Here is a 19,817-nt window from a genome sequence, read left to right as displayed (position 1 = left end):
GGCTTGGAGATGTTCTTGGATGTGTATGAGGTGTCTTGGGACTCCAGCAATCTTGAAATGGTCGGGGTGAGGCGTATATATAGGCCACCAAGTCTTGTAGCCGTTGCTCCAACGGTCAGCAAAATTCTGCGTATCACCGGAAGAACCGATGCCTCTTGGCGGGGGTAGCGTTGGTTCATCCGGTCACTCATAACCCGAAGTAGCCGTTGAACTCCTGACAGCTGACGCAGTGATCACCGGTTGAACCGATGCTTTGTACCGATGCATCACCGGTTCATCCGGTGCTTAAGGATCTTCTCCTGGGCGCTGACGTCATTACACCGATGGTATGCTCCGATGCACCGTCGGTTGAACCGGTGCTGAAGAAACTTCTCCTGGGCACTTGACATCGTCTCTGGAACATAGGACGCCCAATGCACCGATGCCCTTTCTTGGACCGTCGGTTCAACCGGTGCCTATAGGCTGATTTGGCTTCGTTTCCCTCCTGCACCAAACATCATAGCGTCGGTTCTTCCGACAAGCAGAACCCCCGTAGGGGTGGCCCTTCGGGCCTTGTTACGCCTATCTTCTCTTTCTCTTTGTCATCACTTGAACCTAAAAGCCTGAGAATGATCATCTTAACAATCATATTAGTCCAAGTGTTGTGTTGTCATTCGATCACCAAAATCACTCGAAATGGTATAAATGGTGCCATGTTCGTTACAATGCTTCGTCTATCTCCTCTCCTCCATCTTTAGGATTCTCGGTGTGTTAAACATTCCACTTCTCAGTTAGAGTTTACCTGATTGAGTTGTCATTTTTCTCCGGAGACAGAGACATTGTGGATTTTATGTTTCAATGATTTGATCGTTTGCTCAAGTATATAAATGGGATATCTACCTATGATTTGTTCCCTGTATATTTCTTGTTCTGAAGGATCGGAACAGGCGACCACACAGAGGGGGTTGTAACGAACATGGCACCATTTATGTCATTTCGAGTGATTTTGGTGATCGAATGACAACGCAATCAATGGGACTAATGGTTTTGTTAAGTGAACATTTCTAGATCCCAGGGATGAAGTAAAAATGCCATGCAAAGCAAAACACGAAGAAAGAACTCAAAGAAACGCTGAATTGGACGAGTTCTGCAGAAAACAGAAGCACCGGAAGAACCGATGACTAAGCATCGGTGCATCCGATGGTTGTCGGAAGATCCGACGCCCTGGTGTTTGATGCAAGTCTGAGCGCCTCTGAAGATCAAGTGAAGATCATGTGAGGCACCGGTTGAACCGACGGCATCGTGTCAGGCATCGGTGCATTGGGCATATTATGTTCCAGAGACGATGTCAAGTGCCCAGGAGAAGATCCTTCAACACCGGTTCAACCGACGGTGCATCGGAGCAAGGCACCGGTGTAATGACGTCAGCAGTGGACAAAGAGGCCGACGGCTAGTTCAGAAGCTGTGAGTGACCGGTTTAACCAATGGCTAAGCATCGGTTCAACCGATGGGCACTGTGTCAGCTGCAGACAGTGCGTCAGAAGCTCAACAGCTACTATGGGTCTAAGAGTGACCGGATGAACCGACGCGACCCCAGGCAGAGGCATCGGTTCATCCGATGGTACGCAGTTTTCTGCTGGCCGTTGGAGCAACGGCTCCACGACTTGGAGGCCTATATATATGGCATCCCCCGGCCATTTGAAGTTTGCTGGAGTTGTTGAACATCCCACACACACCCAAGAACATCTCCAAGCCATACAAGAGCATCAAGATCATATCCTTAGTCCTTAGCACACTTTGAGAGTGTTGTGTACAGGATTAGCTCTTAGTGAGTGAGATTGCAAGGCCTTGAGCCTTTGTGCTGTGGTTCTCTAGTGAACCAAACCAAGAGCTTGGTACGCCGGCACCTTGGAGCTTTGAAGCTCGCCGGCAACGTCATCGACCCTCCGACTTGGTGTGGAGCGGCGACGACAACCTTTGTGCGGGGGACGTGGAGACCCCCATCCTTTGTGGAGAAGCTCCTTAGTGGAATCCGGGGCCAAGGTGACCGTGGACTTGGTGTCCTAGGAAGAGACTTGGTGGCCGAGTAGCAATACTCTTAGTGAGTGCTACAACAATGTGGATGTAGGTGTGCCTTTGTAGCTAACCGAACCACGGAATAAACACCCGCGTCAAGAATTTTCTATCTCCTATCCCGCTCCTTAAGCTTCCGCATTTAATACTAGCAATTTGTATGCCTTTACTTTCATAGAGTAATTTCTTGATAGGAAAGGCTATAGGTTGCCAAACTCTTTTAGGATAGGGGTTTCACACTAGAACAACCTAGTTGCACATCTAGATAGTTTGTTTTAGTTTAAGTTTTGTGCAAACTAGTTGGAGCCATTGGTCAAGGTTTTAAATAGAGCCTAATTCACCCCCTCCCCCTCTTAGGCTAGAGCACCCGATCTTTTTCAGGGGTGAATGGGAGCTTTTAAAAATTCTCTTCGATGAAAATAAGGCATATGTCCAAAATCAACCCGATACACCTCTCTTCTAAGTTCTAACCGCTAAGGTCACACAAGATAACTCGTGACGAGCTCACCCTAGGAATGGTTAGGAAAGCTCGACGCAAAGCGGAAGCGACGATTAACCAAAATGCCGCCGAAAGCTTGACACAAAATGGAAGCAAAAGTAAAGCGATTCACCCGAGCAATGCTAGCAACAATTCCACTTAACAAAGCATGCAAAGATTTAACAATGTTTAGAGGCACAAATATTAGTTAGCACAAGACAACTCATCATGCAAAGGCTAACAAAGATTAAGCAAGAATAAAAGCTAAGTAACTAGCTAAAGCATAACTGCAGGAAATAAAAAATGTGAGAGGAATAGAAAGTCACTAGAAACCAACACGCGCCAACAATTGAGCATCTGGAGCTGTTTGTATCCGTGCAACAGCCAGCGATGAAGCAAAACATGAAACAATCATTCATTGTGTTCTTACAAACGCAAAGAATGGTTCCATATTGAACCCAATGGAATGAACCATCAATCATGCTAGCCATTTGCACCAACAGAATGCTCATTTTCAGAATCACCATTTCACGGTGAACAATAATTCTCCACGCCACCTGCTAGCAGCAATCCATCCATCGTCTCTAGAGAGATGAGATGCTGCTCTCCTATGTACAACACCAATAAGTCGATCGCTCTGTTCTACAAAATTTCGGGTAAACACATGAATGAAACAAACAAGCAAGCAACAAGCTTTGTGCAGTAGTTTTCATCTCTGCACCATGGCATCGGCGTGGCCGTCCTCGGGCCGCCAGCTCGTGCTCCGGTTCCTTGACCCATGGCTCAGCGCTCCGGTCGGACGCTGCGTCGTTGAGCTCCGGCATCGTATGATATTGGGAGGACGAGGCAGGCGAAGACGTTGCGCAGGATGCTCGTGATGGCGTCCATCTCCGTGGAGGGGCCGCCGTTGTTGAATCCACCGTCCATCTCCGTGTACGCGACGGGGAGCTCCCTCTTCTCGGGCCTCCTCTCGCCGGCGAACCTGCCGACCGCGAAGCCGCCGCCGGGGAGCCTCCAGATGGTGAGGCCGACGGCGGCCTCCTCCTCGGCGCCCTCTCGCCGGCGGCCCGCGCCCCTGCGCACAGCGCGTCGGTGGGCATCTCGTGGCGGCAGACCGGGCAGGAGTTGCGGAGCGCGAGCCAGGGCAGGATGCAGTCGGCGTGGTAGATGTGGTTGAAGGGCATCTCGCATGTCTCGGCGACGAGCTCGAAGGGGGCTCCTTGCAGACACTGCAGTGGGAGTCGGTGGCGCCGCGGGCGGCGTTGACGGCGTCAACGAGCATGGACTCGATGGCGGTCTTGGAGGCCGGCGGGTTGTCGCGCGTGCGGGCGAGGCCGCCGGTCTCGATCTGCGCAAGCTGGTTGAGGAGGCGCTCGAACCCCGAGCCTATGAGGAAGTCGGACATTTCTCTCGGGGAGCGGGCGGAGGCCGAGCCGGTGGAAGAGCTCGAAGCTGCTGGCGACGGCGGCGGCGGCGGCGGCATCCCCGCCGGCGGGGGAGCGGCGGAGCATCATGACGGGGTTGAAGGGCGAGGCGCAGGTGTCGGCTCCGGCGCCCCCGCCGGCCCCGCCCGCGGCAGTGGCGCAGGTCGGCGGCCGCCGCGTTGTGGTGGTGGTGGTGCGTGCGCGGGCGGGCGACGGAGGTAGCGCGATTCCATTCTGAGGATCGCGCGCTGCTTTGCTTCTCAACAATCCATCTGACACGCGGGAGCGCCTCCTTCCTTTTTCATATTCTTCTAGCGTGGAGCGCTCCTCTACTTTCTTTTTTCTTCCGACCAAGTTTGCTGCTCACGATGCAGGTTTTCGTGGCCCACGATGTGCAGTCCCCACCCGCTGTTAATTTTCACCCACCCCCCGTGAGTGACGTTATTTTCTCTTTTCATTTTTTCCCTTACGTTCCATAATTGTTGTTTTTTCCTAGATTTTTCTTTTACCTTCTATATGTCTGAAGTTTTCTTGACAACTTTTATATGGAAATTATACCAAGACTTTGTGCTTGGAAGTTGCATGATAAATTTGTGCGTACAAAAGTTGTGTGAGAAATTTTTCGGATAACATCTTCATACAATTTGTGCTGAAAAGTTATCCTCTATAAATTATTTTATAAAACTACACATTAAATTTTGTATGCACTGTGAAAGTTATGCTAAAAAACATTAATTTCAAATTGTTAAGAAAAAATTATACGTAAAAGTTATGTACATCATAAAAAACTATGATAAGAATCTGGCTTCAGTGAAGATGTGAAAAAAATTATAATTGCAAATTATATATATAGGTTATAATGTTCCAAAATTGGAAAAAAATTGTCGGAGAAGTCTTCCTAATTATATTTTTCCATAGAAATTGTGCTGAAAAATTATCCTCTGCAAAAAATTTTTAGAAAAACTTATCTCGATAAGTTGTATTTTTATAAGCTTACGGCGAACTTATGCCCCAAAGTTGTGTAAGAAATTTTAGTGAAAGTTATGTTCAATATTATCATTTAGTTAGAAGACTGAAAAAAAATTATGCGTAAAATTTGTCCCTGTCGTGCTAAAAGATTATCCTATAAATAGTTGGTTTGAAAAATTATGCGTAAACATTATAAGTATCATAAAAGTTATGCTGAAAAAATGTTATTTTGTAGCTACGTTGAAAAAATATCACTTGATATTTGTCTTCAAAAAGTTGAACACATATATTAGATTTAACTATCTAAAAGTAAAGAAAGAAATTTATTTGGAAAGGAAACAAGTGTCGTACGACTCCTGGCGGCTTGCGCGCGCTGATTATTAGGTGCGCTCCTTGTCTGCGGAAGCAAAAAAAAACGGAAAGAAAATGACGACACGGAATCCAACAATAGAAATTATCAGGGGCCGTTTAGTTCCCAAAAATTTTCACCCCAAAATATTCACCTCCCCTTTAAATACATGTATGAAGCACTAAATGTTATTAAATAATAAAACTAATTACACAGTTTGGATGTACACGACGAGACGAATCTTTTGAGCCTAATTAGTGTATGATTAGCCATAAGTGCTATAGTAACCCGCATGTGCTAATGGTGCGGCCAAATGCTTCAAAAGATTCGTCTCGCGGTTTCCAAACGAGTTCTAAAATTAATTTTTTAATTAGTATTTAAAAAATCCTCCCGACATCTTGTCAAACATTAACGTGACACCAAACATTTTCAGCCAAACCAACTAAACGCCTAGTTTGGCTGCTGGGGCGCGCGCTAACTAGCCAGGCCCCGGAGGTAGGCGGCCTGGGGCGGGGCCGCGGGGGCGCGCTCATCTCCTCGAGGAAGCCGCCGCCGCACGAGTCGAAGCGGGCGAGGTTCTGGATGACTCTCGTATTTTATTAGTCTGCTGCGGATCTGAGCCACTAAAACGAAATCCAACGGCTGATAATATGCATGCGACGTGGCTCGATGAGGGCACTCCCAGTGCAGAAACCGCAGGTAGTTTCTATATTCTTGGATCTCATACCTAAGAAACTATTCTTCACAGTGGAACGTTTATATCTAGAACCTAGGTTACGTTTGGTTAGGTGTCACAATTTCAAAAAAAAATAACAAATGTTCGCATGGAGTACAAAATAAAATATATTTGCAAAAACATTTCAGAGATATTTGTAACTTCTCGAGGCAAATCTAATGAGCCAAGTTCCATCATGATTGGCTACAGTGATGCTACAGTAACCACGCTCAATCATCCACTAACCGTACGGTCAAAGACCTCATTAGCTGGCGTAACTGCTGCAGTATCATAGTTACGGAGATAATTTTATAATTAGATTTTATTTAATATTTCTAATTAGTGGTAAAAATATCAAAAAGTTTTTATAAAAACATTCTCGCGGCAAACCAAACACGGCCCTAAATAAAAATCCAGCCAATCATTCACGTTCCCATACCAGGATCCTCTGCGCAGGCCGTGCTCTACACCAGAAGCAAGCCGCAGGGGGAGCCGACGGGGCGGTTGCGGCACAGACGATCCAGAAGCAAGCCAATGGAAACGAGCAGTCCTCCCAACGCTGTTTCGTCGGTTTCTTGGCGTCTTGATTCACGAGAAGACGTCGAGTCTCAGGGGAGAAACCGTTTCTTCGTTTTGTCAACTCTCTCCGCATTAACTCTAATGCCATGTCAACGATTTGCTGAGCTGTCACTCTAATTAATATAGATAGAAACGATAATCAATGCCGCGTTGGGACTGCCCGAGAGTCCTCAACTTGGCTCACTGTGCTCCCTGCTTGCACGATGGGCTGCACTCTGACCAAGCAGGCCTTGGGCCGCGTGCAGGCCTGGCCTCCGCTCCGGTGGGCTGCCTGCCAGCAGCTGGCGTGCCCCCCGCGTGACCTGCTGTCACGCTGGGCCGCGCCTCTACGCGGGCCCACCAAGCGAGCGCCGCCTGCACGCCCCGAAGCACACACACAGACACTCCTGCAAAAGCAGATAAGGAATCTAATGACCTAGGCAGTTTCTAGGGCATGGCGACTCTGGTGGCGAATCTCGCGGACGAGGGCTTGATCTCCTCGCTCTTATCTCCGGCGCACCCAATCGCTCTCCCGCTCGGGCTGACTAACGGACTGACCTTTGCTCAGCTGCCCGGCCTTGGCTGGTGGTTGTTAGGGTTCCGTGCTGGTGAATAAGATCGGGTTGGGCCTAGATGCGTCTTCTCTAGAAGATGGCGGCGAAGTCGACCAAGGCTGGGATGCAGAAGAACGAGGTGGACACTGTAAGTGGGAATTCCACCACAATCTTCTCTAATAACGGAGCATAATAATGTAGTTCTTTGTGGGTTTAATTCGCAACTTGTTCTGTTGTTGAGATTAGGCAGTCAGGCAGCTAGCTCATGGCCGGGGCAAATTCCACCGCAATCTGCTACGATGCCTCACTGCAGCAGTGCTCCTCAAGCATCAGCTGCTCTCATGAATCCTTGGCAGCCTTCCGCAAGACCATGGGAGGGGCCTTGTGGCGGGTGAACATGCTTGTGCTCGTCGATGCTATCTTGGCAGGAGTCATAGTCGGCATAGGTGCCTATGCCCAGCGCTACCGCCACCACCCCTTCACGCGGTTCATCTACCTTGGAGCCAGCACCTTGCTACTGCCGATCACATCGTACGTCGTGTCTACCATTAGCACCAACAGCAACCACTACACCAGTAGCTATGAGTCTGCAACCTTGGCAGCCTCATGCCGTGGAGGCTTTCACTATTTTACAGCCGTATCATGGGCCTTCCTCGTTCAGATAACAATGATCAACACCAGCGTGATAGTGGCTGTCGACGACAGAGAAGGTCGGAACAGAGGGCCTCCAGTTCAGCTGCTTGTACAAGGTCTCTGGACCCTTTACCTAGGTGTCAATGCCATGGGCCCGATCACGGACAATATCTGGCCCTTTTACCTTGAACTAATGCTTTTTGCTATCATTTGTGCCAAAATTGTGTTGAAATATTTTGCATTTGAGAAGGCCCGGCGATCCTTGGCATTTGGGCGTAATCCTCGTCTTGTTTCTGGGTACATGGAGCAACCACATGTAAGAGAACCTGCTGAACCATGGGTAGGTGACAACGTGCCTCCGCCTCCACTCTTGGTTATGGGAGAAGATGGTATGGATGTGAAGAATCAGCCTCGTGGGTATGCGGGATTTGTCAATAATGGCAATGGCTTAGTGACCTTTGACATGGTTTCGCAGCTGGGTAACGAGCGTGCTGATCTATGCTTGTCATTTGCATTTTTCAAATTGTTGAGATGCCGATTTGTAAGGTACGAGAACGCCAATGTTACATCTACGTGGACCCCCAACTTTTTTTTGGAACCACTTTCTGCTGCAGAGTACAACAGAAGGCAACCATCATGCAAGGGTATTTGGGGTGATTGCAGATGAGCTTTCTCTCATCCAAGATTACTACTTCTCATCGCTTCCGGTCTCCTATTCGAAGTATTGGCTGCCCATCCTAAGTGTCAGTATCTCACTCCTGAGCATAACTTACTGCATCTTGGCTACAATATTCATCATGAGGGGGCTAATATCAAATTGGAACTCCAAGTATAACCATCAGCTACGCTGTCATTTCTGGTGTAATGATAGGCACTTGATAAGCAACAGGCAGGATAAAAATTTTGGATTCTTCGTCTTCGATGACATTCCTTTATTTTTGCTTCTCGCATTAGTGGTCATAGCGGAGGTGAAGTACATAGCTTCCTACATTTTCTCTAACTGGACCAAAGTATCCCTCATATGCTACTATGTAAGGCATGCCTATTTGCAGCATTATTATCAGCGCGTGCAAGAATGGTTTGGCATTCTGCTGCAGTGCAGATGGGGGCTAAAGAAGCATTGGGATGAAAAACTGGGCCAGAGCTCAATATTGGTGCTCCATCCAAGAACAACCCCGCTTGTTCTTCTCAGACGTCTCCTCCGTCTCCCTGACCTAGATAGGAGTGTGAAAATACAAGAAGCGGTGATGGTCAGCATCATCGACGCTTTGAGACGCAACAGCTCTGACGGGCACCAATTAAGCAATGGTGTAATAAGATCTCCACGCCAAGGCCCAGCAGGCGAAATGTTCCCCAGCTGGGCCTTCAGTAGCAATGGCACATCTGAAACCATACTTACATGGCACGTCGCCACATCCATCCTTGAGATGAGGCACCAATACCATCATGGTCAAGGAGGACAGGGTTCTTCTACGTTTGATCTGAATTGCAAGATTACTGCTACTCTCCTGTCACGGTACTGTGCATACCTAATGGTCTGGTCTCCGGATCTTCTGCCAGATGATGATGAGTGGAGCAAGAGCCTGTATGAGACTGTCAAGAAGGACGCTAAGCGTGCCCTCACGGGCCGTGCTGCGCTGAGATCGTTGACACCACCAATAGCCGAGTACGAGCAGGTGGCCCAACTGTTACAAAGTGTGGATTCAAAGTATGATGTGCTCAAGAATGGGGCGAGGCTTGGAAAGCAACTGGTGGTTGAAGGTGAGGAAAGGGCATGGGTAGTACCGTCTGAATTCTGGTCAGAGATGATCCAGAACGTCGCTCCTTCAGACAACATTAGAGGTCACTTGAAGGCTATCGCACGGGGTGGCGAGCTGATAACGCTGCTCTGGGCGATGCTCACCCATGCTGGGATATTGGGTCGGCCTGGTGATGATGCCGGCGGCCCTGCTACTGGTGAAGCTGGTTCTGCTCGATAGAATGGTTTAATTTCCATGTATAGGGTCTGCAGATGGTTTGGCTGTTGCATCACTTCTTCTCAACGGAGCCTGTCCGATCGGGTTGGCCACTTTTCTACTGGTCGACAGGGACTTTGTGGGTTTAGCCTTCGTTATGTTGCCAAGCAATTATTATATTGTTCAAGGTACAATGTGAGTTTACCTAGCAATTGCGGTGTCCGAGTCAACAACTGTATTGTAACTTGTTGGAGTATAGCGAACTGTCAGCAATTTGTTTGTTTACTATCGATGGTGACATCCAGTGCTGCTAGCTGTGCCTTAATCTTGACTAAATATAGGCTAGGGGGTGTTTGGATCCAAGGGGCTAAACTTAGCCCACTTATTTATAGACTAAATAGTAGGACTAAATATAGGCTAATTGTTGATAATCTAATTACACAGATAATGGCTAATTAGTTATTAGAATCCATAAGCCCTTGATTCGCTCTTATTAGCTCATGTTTATCCTCATTGGCACATCTCTAGAACTAAACTTTAGCACATCTATTTTTGCACATCAACACCCCCTGAGGCCATGTTGTTAGGATTGATCCCATCCATCTCGACCCAATGGTCGAGACGGACCCCTTGACCGCGTCCTGATTGAGGACGCCCCAGCTGTACCTGGGAGCTTTTGTCTTGTTTGCTCCATCACCTAACGGTGGTATATGGATTAGAGGTAACTAACCATACATGCATTAGTTAGTGCCTGCCTCAAGCAAGGAACATATTCAAAGCCACCAGACAAGATCAGGATTAGACACTAATCATCGGTCTTTAGGAACAAGCAGACCATAAAGTGCCTGTAGGTAATAGTGCATGAAAGTGGGATCGGAACAAATGGGGTCAACAGTTACAAAATATAAGAAAATAAAACATGTCTCACTTTTGTTATTATTAGGGCAGTCCCAAACAGATAAGGATAGTTTCGATAGCATTAAATAGCTTGCCATGTAAGCAATTTGTTAAGTTGGCAATAGTGTTAAGGAGGGGACAGAAGGAAATATTTTGTCTTGCAAGAAATTATGTCTACTCGAGACCAAGAAAAAAAAAGAAGAGGATAGGGTCATGAATAGAGTGAGAAGAGAGGGAATCGGATGATAATTTATTTTGATGTAATTATGCATTGGAGACTATGTGCAGTGTCTATATATTGTCTTGGGATGGGATTGCCCTTAAGCCATCAGATGAGATGTGATCGATTATTTGTTAATTGGTTACATGTCAAATGAACATATAACTAGGTGTATAGCCCGCGCATTTGCGCGGCTAGTACTGAAAATTCAAAATTTTGCATGTCGTTGTATCCTTACTTAAAGGTTATACTATTTTTTTTACCATACATCATCATATTCATTATCTTAAATTATGTCTTATTATTGATTAAAACAATTCAACTATGATCTACCTATAATAACAATTTGATTTGTTGAACTTTAATAATATTATGTAGATGACTATTCTTATTCTTATTTTTATTTTATTTTGATTTATTGTTGTTAGCTTTAGTTTTTATTAAAAGTATATATTTATAACTGATACATAGCTAAATAATATTTTATATTTAATTTTTTATAATGGCATTGGTGGGTGATTTTTAATTAGTCACAAGGGTATTTTAGGCTAATTTTTATTGTAATGGCAGTGATGGGTAATTTTTATTTTTCTATTTTTCTTTGATTAATGTTGGAATTTCTATGCCTTGAAAGCGAACGTGAAGGCTCCGTTTATTGGCCAAATAATAAGATAATAGATAAAGGAGACTCAATCTAAGCATAAAGCCGAACAAAAGAAGAAACAAAACACTGCTAGCCTCCAATATCACCCGGCTTAACTAATCTTTTGGATATCAAACTGAATGTACTTTGGTTGCCATTTTCCTACTGTAATGGAAAAGGGATCGATCATCCAATCTTTTCTTTTTTTTTTGGGGGGTGGGGGGGGGGGGGGGGGGATGGGCCTATTTCTGCATTACTCTTCACATTTGGTGCCTGATTTAGAATAAAAAAGGAGATTCCTCGCTTCTTTCATCCTAAGTGATAATGCCCTGAAAAAGTATCCTAAATGATAGAAGAAGAGACAATTTGTGTCTTCTTTCTTATATATATGATCACCTTCCTCACTTATACCACACCCTAAATATTTAATTTTGGTTCGAATTAATATAACACTTTTCTCATAATCTTTGAATTTTTCCAACATTTATATTAACTCTAAAAACAAACTAATAAATTAGATTTTTTTCCTTGATGCATCCATAACGTTTGCATTGCAATCTGAATTGAGTCAAAATGCATTTAAAAATTCGGTAAATATAAATTCATTCAAAACAGAATTCGAGTTAGCTTGAATCCTAATTTTCTTTTGGGTCAAAGCCTTTCCAGTCCGCTCATTACCAGCAACTGGGCCCCCACCACCGCTAACGGCCCGGGGCCGTGAGGCCCTACCTGGGCCCAGTCGCCTGCTCCTCTTCCCGTCGCCGTGCGCCTGCGCCGCCATGCCGCCATGGCGTGTGTGCCCAGGGCAAGGCGCCGCCAGGCCGCCCTCGGTCCCGCGTCCCTACGAAGCTGCGCGTGCGCTGAGCCCCCTCGCGCCCTGCCGCTCGCGCCGCACGTCCCGCAGGGCCGCCCGCCGCCTTGGCCGCCGGAACCGAGCGCTGCCGTCGGTTTCCCGGCCGCCCAAATCGCCGTCTCCGCTGCCCGCCTGTCGAAGCCGCGACTACCACGAGCTCTGCGACGACGTCCCGTAGCTCCGCCTCTGCACGCCGTCCCCGTGCCGTTCCCGGAGAAGCGCCGACACGAGGAGTGCCGGTCGCCGTGCGCCGCCAAATTCCGGCCGACCCCGTGCAAATCCGACGCTGGTGATTTCAGTGAGGAAATAAAAATTTCAGGTGTGGGTAGTTGAAGCCAACATCAGGTGTGTTGTGTGTGTATTTGGGTGGGAGTGGCAGCAGATTGTCAGTGGTTTTCAGTTACTTCCTTTGAGGAATCAGCTGTTCATTATTTCCATAATTACTTGGAAGAAAAAGTACTCAAAAAAAGGTATATATGTTCATGTCCTCGATACTTATTAGTAGTCACTACAAGTTTCTTTTGATAAAAGAAGTCTAGTTCCAAAAGAAGTCTGCCTATAGCCCATACTTTTAGTTATTACAACAATCATCACATAAGCTCAACATCTTGTAAGGAGTATATCGTTTCTTTGGGAAGCTCTTTGGAGGAAAGCTAAGGGATAAATTGACTCATAGAATGAAGCTATCAAATCTACACTGGAATGATTAGTGCTGGCAGAACTATGTACTTAAGTACACGGCATGGGACAAAGCATTCTTTAATTTTTGAAAGCTACATACATGCACTGGGTAGGAAAAGGTACAAAGAGACTTGCAACTCTTAATTGCACCACAACGTACATCTAATTTTGGATGCAGCAGGGAATTTCAATATAATAATGTGCTGCAGGTTGAGGATTACTCCTACTCATATGTCCCTGATCTGCACAAGACTTGAGCTATATATATGTGAGTGAGGACACTGCAAGCATGCATTATAGCTTAGGCATGCACAGCCATTGGTCAGTACTGATCAGTCCAGATTAAGATAAGGTAACCCATTTGATTGTTAACTCACTCTTATCTGTCTAGGTAGAATTAGTAACCAGTTAATACTGCTATGCTTGCATTAATTTTCTACAATTGCTTCCTTCTTAATATCATTTTGTGCTTTATTAGCTATTTCCGTTTCACTATGTCTGTCAATATATGGCCTTTGCAGAAAAAGTTACAAAACAGTCCATTACTGAAATCATAAGTATAGTTATGCTATTTCCACGCAATAACCCTAATTAAAATACTTTGATAAGATTGGTTTCAGCATGCGATTATTCAATATGAGTGTGGATTGTCATTTTACACTAGCTTTTCTTGATCTAATATTTCCTTTATTAGTGAGCATGTCAAGCTAGATGGGAAAACATATTAAAACAAATGGAGTAGCCTTCACTTCTGTTTCTTAGCTTTTATTTCCATTAGACATTTAGGACTGGATTAGTTCCTTCTAACATTATTTAAATTTTGGTGATCAGCTGGCCTATGGATGGAGGGCATTGCATCGCGAATGCTACATCGCACAAACAGCTCCAGTGCTCTAACGATGCCATTAACACCTTCAGCAATACCATGAGCTGGCAGATATGGATGGGGAATGCGCTGCTGCTGACCAGCCCTGGCTGAAGGGAATAAGTCTTGTACTCTTGGTCTTTGTGGGGCTGCAGCATCTCCTTTTTTGCTGCAGCATGCAGTGGTTTTTTGCTGCCCCTAGAGGACAGCATCTTGGACTGCTTTTTAGTTTGCTAGGACAGCTGCAGTTAGTAGGACAGCAGCAGTTAGCATCTACTTTTCTAGGACAGCAGGAGCATCTTAGACTAGGCAGTTAGCAGCTCCTTGGCTGGCTGTATATATGTGTGGCCACCACTCCCGTTGGAAGGCATGACATTGTGAGTGTGAATGAAGAAAAACCCAGAAAACTTCCCCAACTTGAGTGTCATCCTCTCAGCTCAATGAGAGTGAAAATTGAGCTTCTAACATCTGGTATCCGAGCCGTACTTTCCTGTAGGTTGGATATCTCTTGCTCCTCCCCTTCCCAAGCCACTGTAGCAGCCCAGCCGCCACCACCAGCAGCTAGCGCAGCAGCAGCAGCAGCTCCGGCTGCCTCTTCTTCCCCGTTCCCTTCCCCCTCTCCACGCAACAGCCCCTTGGAGGCGCGCCATGTCCGACGCACCGTCTCAGCACTCGGTCGCCTCGAGCGCACGGCGCCAGCGAGACGCCGAGCTCGCCGCGGCAGAGGAGCGCAGGCGAGCGACGGCTCAAGCCGCTGCAGCAGCGGCGAGGGCGGCCAGGTTGGCTGCAGCGGAGCTGGCAGCGGCCAGGGCGGAGGTGGAAGCAGAGGAGGCGGAGGATGCAGCGCGTGCGGCGGAGGTCGAGGTTGAGAGACCTCCATCGCCGGCGACTCCACCGCCGACGAGGACCTTGAGGAGTTGGAGAGGGAGAGAGCGCGGGAGCGGACCACGCGGTGGGCAGCAGCCCACCCCGGCGGCGGCGGCCTGGACGGCGGCGCGCCCGGCGGCGGTCCAGGAGCCCGCGCGCCCGGCGGCGGCCTGGAAGGCGGCCTCCCGGCGACGGTCCAGGGCCCGCGCGCCCGTCGGCTGCCTGGACGGCGGCGCGCCGGCTGCTTGCCTGGACGGCGGCGCGCCTGCGTGCGCCCGGCGACGGTACCAGGGGACGCGCACCGCGTCGGAGGCCGCGCCCCTGGGGCGGCTCGCAGGGCGGGGCGGCGCCCTGGCGGCGGCCGCAGCCCTGCGGTGCGCGCAGGCGGAGGCGTCGCCCCTGGCGGCGGGCGCCAGGCAGTGGCTCGCGCCGGCTGGGGTGGCGCGGCGGCGCCCCCGGCTACCACGGCCTCCAGGCGGTGGTCAGGGACGTCGGTCCCGGCGGTGGGTGGCCCACCCTCACCAAGACCAACTACGTCGAGTGGGCCGCAGTCATGGAGGTGAAGCTCCAGGTGCGGCACATGTGGGAGGCAGTCCGGTACGGCGACGTCGGCTACGATGAGGATCGACGGGCGCTGGATGCTCTCATCGCAGCAGCCCCGCCCGAGATGCAGTTCACGCTTTCCAAGAAGCGAACTGCTAAGGAGGCCTGGGACTCCATCGCTGCGGCACGTATCGGCAGCGACCGCGCCCGCAAGACCACTCTCCAGGCACTTCGCAAGGAGTGGGAGAACCTGGCCTTCAAGCCAGGTGAGGATGTTGATGACTTCGCCCTCCGTCTCAACACTCTGCTGCAGAAGGTGGTGCAGTTCGGCGACGACACCTACGATGAGGAGAGAGCCGTCGAGAAGCTCTTCCGCTGCGTCCCCGAGAGGTACAGGCAGACCGCTCGCTCGATCGAGTCTCTGCTGGACCTCTCCACCATGACGATCGAGGAGGCGATAGGTCGCCTCAAGGTCGTCGACAGCGACGAGCCACAGCCTCCCTCGGGAGGCATCTCCATCGGTGGGAAGCTCCACCTCACTCAGGAGCAGTGGGAGGCTCGGCGCGATGACAGGAGGAGGGGGGAGCCCTCTTCCTCGACTGGTGGCCGCAAGCGCGGCAAGCCGCGAAAGGGGTGCGGAGGTGCCCAAGCCGGGGCACGAGGGCGCGCCGAGGGTGGCGCCCGCGGAGATGCTCAGGGCGGTGCCGCTGACAGGCCCAAGGCGGCACGAGACGACGCCTGCCACAACTGTGGCAGGCCCGGCCACCGGGCCAGGGACTGCCCGCAGCGGAGGCGTGGGGGCCAAGCCCACGTCGCGGAGGCCCAACCGGATGACGAGCCGGCTCTGTTCCTACTCCACGGGGACATGGAGCCGCATCCGGCAGCACCGCCTGTCACCGCTCTACTCCACCTCGACGAGCCGCGTGCCCGAGTTCTCCTCGGCAACGGCTCCGACGACGACAGGGTCGATGGCTGGTACCTCGACTCCGGCACCACGCACCACATGACCGGGCGGCGGGAGTTCTTCTCCGACCTGGACGTCGACGTAGGTGGCTCCGTCAGGTTCGGGGACTCCTCCGCCGTGGAGATCAAGGGCGTGGGCTCCGTGATCTTCACCGCCAAGTCCGGAGAGCACCGAATGCTCACCGGAGTCTACTACATCCCGGCGCTGCGGAACTCCATCATCAGCCTTGGGCAGCTCGATGAGAGCGGCTCCCGCGTGGTGATCGACAGCGGGGTCCTCCGCATCTGGGACCACCGTCGCCAGCTTCTCGCTAGGGTGGTTCGAGGGAAGAACCGCCTCTACATCCTCCATGTCGGGGTGGCCCAGCCTCTTTGTCTTGCAGCTCGCAGGGACGACGAGGCATGGCAGTGGCACGAGCGCTTTGGGCACCTCCACTTTGAGGCCCTGAAGCGGCTCGGCGCCAAGGAGATGGTGCGAGGCCTCCCGTGCCTCGACCACGTGGAGCAGCTTTGTGACGTCTGCGTGCTGACGAAGCAGAGGCGGCACTCCTTCCCCCAGCAGGCGAGCTTCCGAGCCAAGGAGCGGCTCGAGCTCGTACACGGGGACTTGTGTGGCCCGGTGACACCGGTCACACCAGGAGGACGGCGCTACTTCCTGCTGCTCGTCGACGACCTCTCCCGCTTCATGTGGGTGATGATCCTCGGCAGCAAGGGAGAGGCTGCGGACGGCATCAGGCGTGCTCAGGCCGCTGCGGAGGCGGAGAGCGGCCGCAAGTTGCGCGTGCTGCGCACCGACAACGGCGGCGAGTTCACGGCGGCCGAGTTCGCGGCGTACTGCGCGGATGAGGGCATCCAGCGCCACTACTCCGCGCCGTACAGCCCGCAGCAGAACGGCGTCGTCGAGCGGCGCAACCAGACGGTTGTGGGGATGGCCCGGGCCCTCCTCAAGCAGAGGGGGATGCCGGCTGTCTTCTGGGGAGAGGCGGTGGTGACGGCCGTCTACATCCTCAACCGCTCGCCCACCAAGGCACTCGACGGCATGACGCCGTATGAAGCTTGGCATGGGCGCAAGCCGGCGGTCTCCCACCTACGGGTCTTCGGCTGCCTCGCGTTCGCCAAGTAGCTTGGCCACATCGGCAAGCTCGACGACAGGAGCACTCCGGGAGTGTTCATCGGCTACGCGGAGGGTTCGAAGGCCTACCGCATTCTCGACCCGGAGACACAGCGTGTGCGCACGGCGCGCGACGTTGTGTTCGACGAAGGGCGAGGATGGGCGTGGGACAAGGCGGTGGACGACGGCTCGGCTCCGACGTACGACGACTTCACCGTCGAGTACGTCCACTTCGAGGGAGCTGGGGGAGTAGGCAGCTCTTCTTCGCTGAGCGTGCCTACCCCGGTCCCCGAGCCTCCACCGACTCCGGCGCCCGCCACACCGGCGGCACCACGCCCTTCAGCTACGACTCCGGCTGCGCCGAGTTCCTCGGCTGCACCACCACAGCCGGCGACGCCGCGCACTCCAGTACCGATAGCCACTCCTCCGGGCCCGTCTACTTCGACACCTGCTCGTGCTGAGCACAGTCCGGTGGAGTTCGCTACTCCGCTCTCTCACGACGAGGAGCGCGTCGACGCGTACCATGATGGCGAGCCGTTGCGGTACCGTACGATGGAGGACCTTCTCGGTGATCAGCCGGTGCCGGGACTGGTGCCTCACGACCTGGAGGCACAGTTGCATCTCGCGTGCGACGACGGCGAGCCTCGGTCTTTTGCAGAGGCCGAGGGACACGCGGCATGGCGTGTCGCGATGCAGTCGGAGATGGACGCGGTTGAGAAGAACCGCACTTGGGAGCTTGCTGATCTCCCTCGCGGTCACCGCGCGATCACCCTTAAGTGGGTGTTCAAGCTGAAGAGGGATGAGGCCGGCACCGTCGTCAAGCACAAGGCTCGCCTGGTGGCACGAGGTTTCGTGCAGAAGGAGGGAGTCGACTTCAACGACGCCTTCGCTCCCGTGGCACGGATGGAGTCCGTGCGACTCCTCCTTGCGCTAGCTGCCCAGGAGGGCTGGCGTGTTCATCACATGGATGTCAAGTCGGCGTTTCTCAACGGCGACTTGAAGGAGGAGGTCTACGTGCACCAGCCGCCGGGGTTTGCGATCCCCGGCAAGGAGGGTAAGGTGCTACGTCTGCGCAAGGCCCTCTATGGCTTGCGGCAGGCCCCGAGGGCGTGGAACGCCAAGCTGGACTCCACGCTCAAGGGGATGGGCTTCGAGCAAAGCCCGCACGAGGCGGCCATCTACCGGCGGGGCAAAGGAGGCAATGCCCTGCTGGTGGGTGTCTACGTCGACGACTTGGTGATCACCGGCACCAAGGATGCGGAGGTGGCGATATTCAAGGAGGAGATGAAGGCCACCTTCCAGATGAGCGACCTGGGGCCTCTCTCCTTCTACCTGGGGATTGAGGTGCACCAGGACGACTCCGGGATCACACTTCGACAGACCGCCTACGCCAAGCGCGTCGTCGAGCTCGCTGGGCTCACCGACTGCAACCCAGCTCTCACTCCGATGGAGGAGAGGCTGAAGCTGAGCCGTGACAGCACGGCGGAGGAGGTGGACGCTACTCAGTGCCGGCGTCTTGTGGGGAGCCTCCGCTACCTCGCCCACACACGGCCGGACTTGGCGTTCTCCGTCGGCTACGTCAGTCGGTTCATGCAGCGACCGACGACGGAGCACCAGCAGGCCATGAAGAGGATCATCCGCTATGTTGCGGGGACTCTCGACCACGGTCTCCACTACCCGAGGTGCCCTGGGGCGGCACACTTCGTCGGGTACAGCGACAGCGACCACGCTGGCGACATCGACACCAGCAAGAGTACGAGCGGGATCCTCTTCTTCCTCGGCGAGTGCCTCGTTAGCTGGCAGTCGGTCAAGCAGCAGGTGGTGGCCTTGTCCAGCTGCGAGGCCGAGTACATAGCGGCCTCCACTGCGTCGACTCAGGCGCTCTGGCTCGCTCGACTGCTTGGTGATCTACTCGGCAGAGACACTGGAGCAGTGGAGCTCAGGGTGGACAGCAAGTCCGCTCTGGCCTTGGCGAAGAACCCCGTTTTCCACGAACGGAGCAAGCACATCCGGGTGAGGTATCACTTCATCCGAGGCTGCTTGGAGGAAGGAAGCATCAAGGCGAGCTACATCAACAGCAAGGATCAGCTTGCGGATCTGCTCACCAAGCCCCTTGGGAGGATCAAGTTCCTTGAGCTTTGCTCCAGGACCGGGATGGTCCAACTTTCCCACAAGACGACGCACAAGGCTTAGGGGGAGAATGAAGGGAATAAGTCTTGTACTCTTGGTCTTTGTGGGGCTGCAGCATCTCCTTTTTTGCTGCAGCATGCAGTGGTTTTTTGCTGCCCCTAGAGGACAGCATCTTGGACTGCTTTTTAGTTTGCTAGGACAGCTGCAGTTAGTAGGACAGCAGCAGTTAGCATCTACTTTTCTAGGACAGCAGGAGCATCTTAGACTAGGCAGTTAGCAGCTCCTTGGCTGGCTGTATATATGTGTGGCCACCCCTCCCGTTGGAAGGCATGGCATTGTGAGTGTGAATGAAGAAAA

General features: G+C 51.7%; 1 long non-coding RNA gene and 1 pseudogene across 1 annotated transcript; one reads left to right on the top strand and one right to left on the bottom strand.

The window, feature by feature from the left end:
- Nucleotides 1–2,881: 2,881 nt before the first annotated feature.
- Nucleotides 2,882–4,431, bottom strand: LOC120659602 (annotated as a pseudogene).
- A 7,758-nt stretch (nucleotides 4,432–12,189) lies between these two features.
- LOC120661369 lies at nucleotides 12,190–14,350 on the top strand. Its single transcript, XR_005669873.1, has 3 exons — nucleotides 12,190–13,100; nucleotides 13,191–13,333; nucleotides 13,813–14,350. It is a non-coding gene; the product is annotated as an uncharacterized LOC120661369 (long non-coding RNA).
- The last annotated feature ends 5,467 nt before the right edge of the window (nucleotides 14,351–19,817 follow it).

Source organism: Panicum virgatum, chromosome 2K (genome assembly GCF_016808335.1).
Source record: "Panicum virgatum strain AP13 chromosome 2K, P.virgatum_v5, whole genome shotgun sequence".
Lineage (NCBI taxonomy): Eukaryota > Viridiplantae > Streptophyta > Magnoliopsida > Poales > Poaceae > Panicum > Panicum virgatum.
Note: the sequence above shows the minus strand (reverse complement) of the source record. Positions and strands in the feature narration are given on the sequence as shown.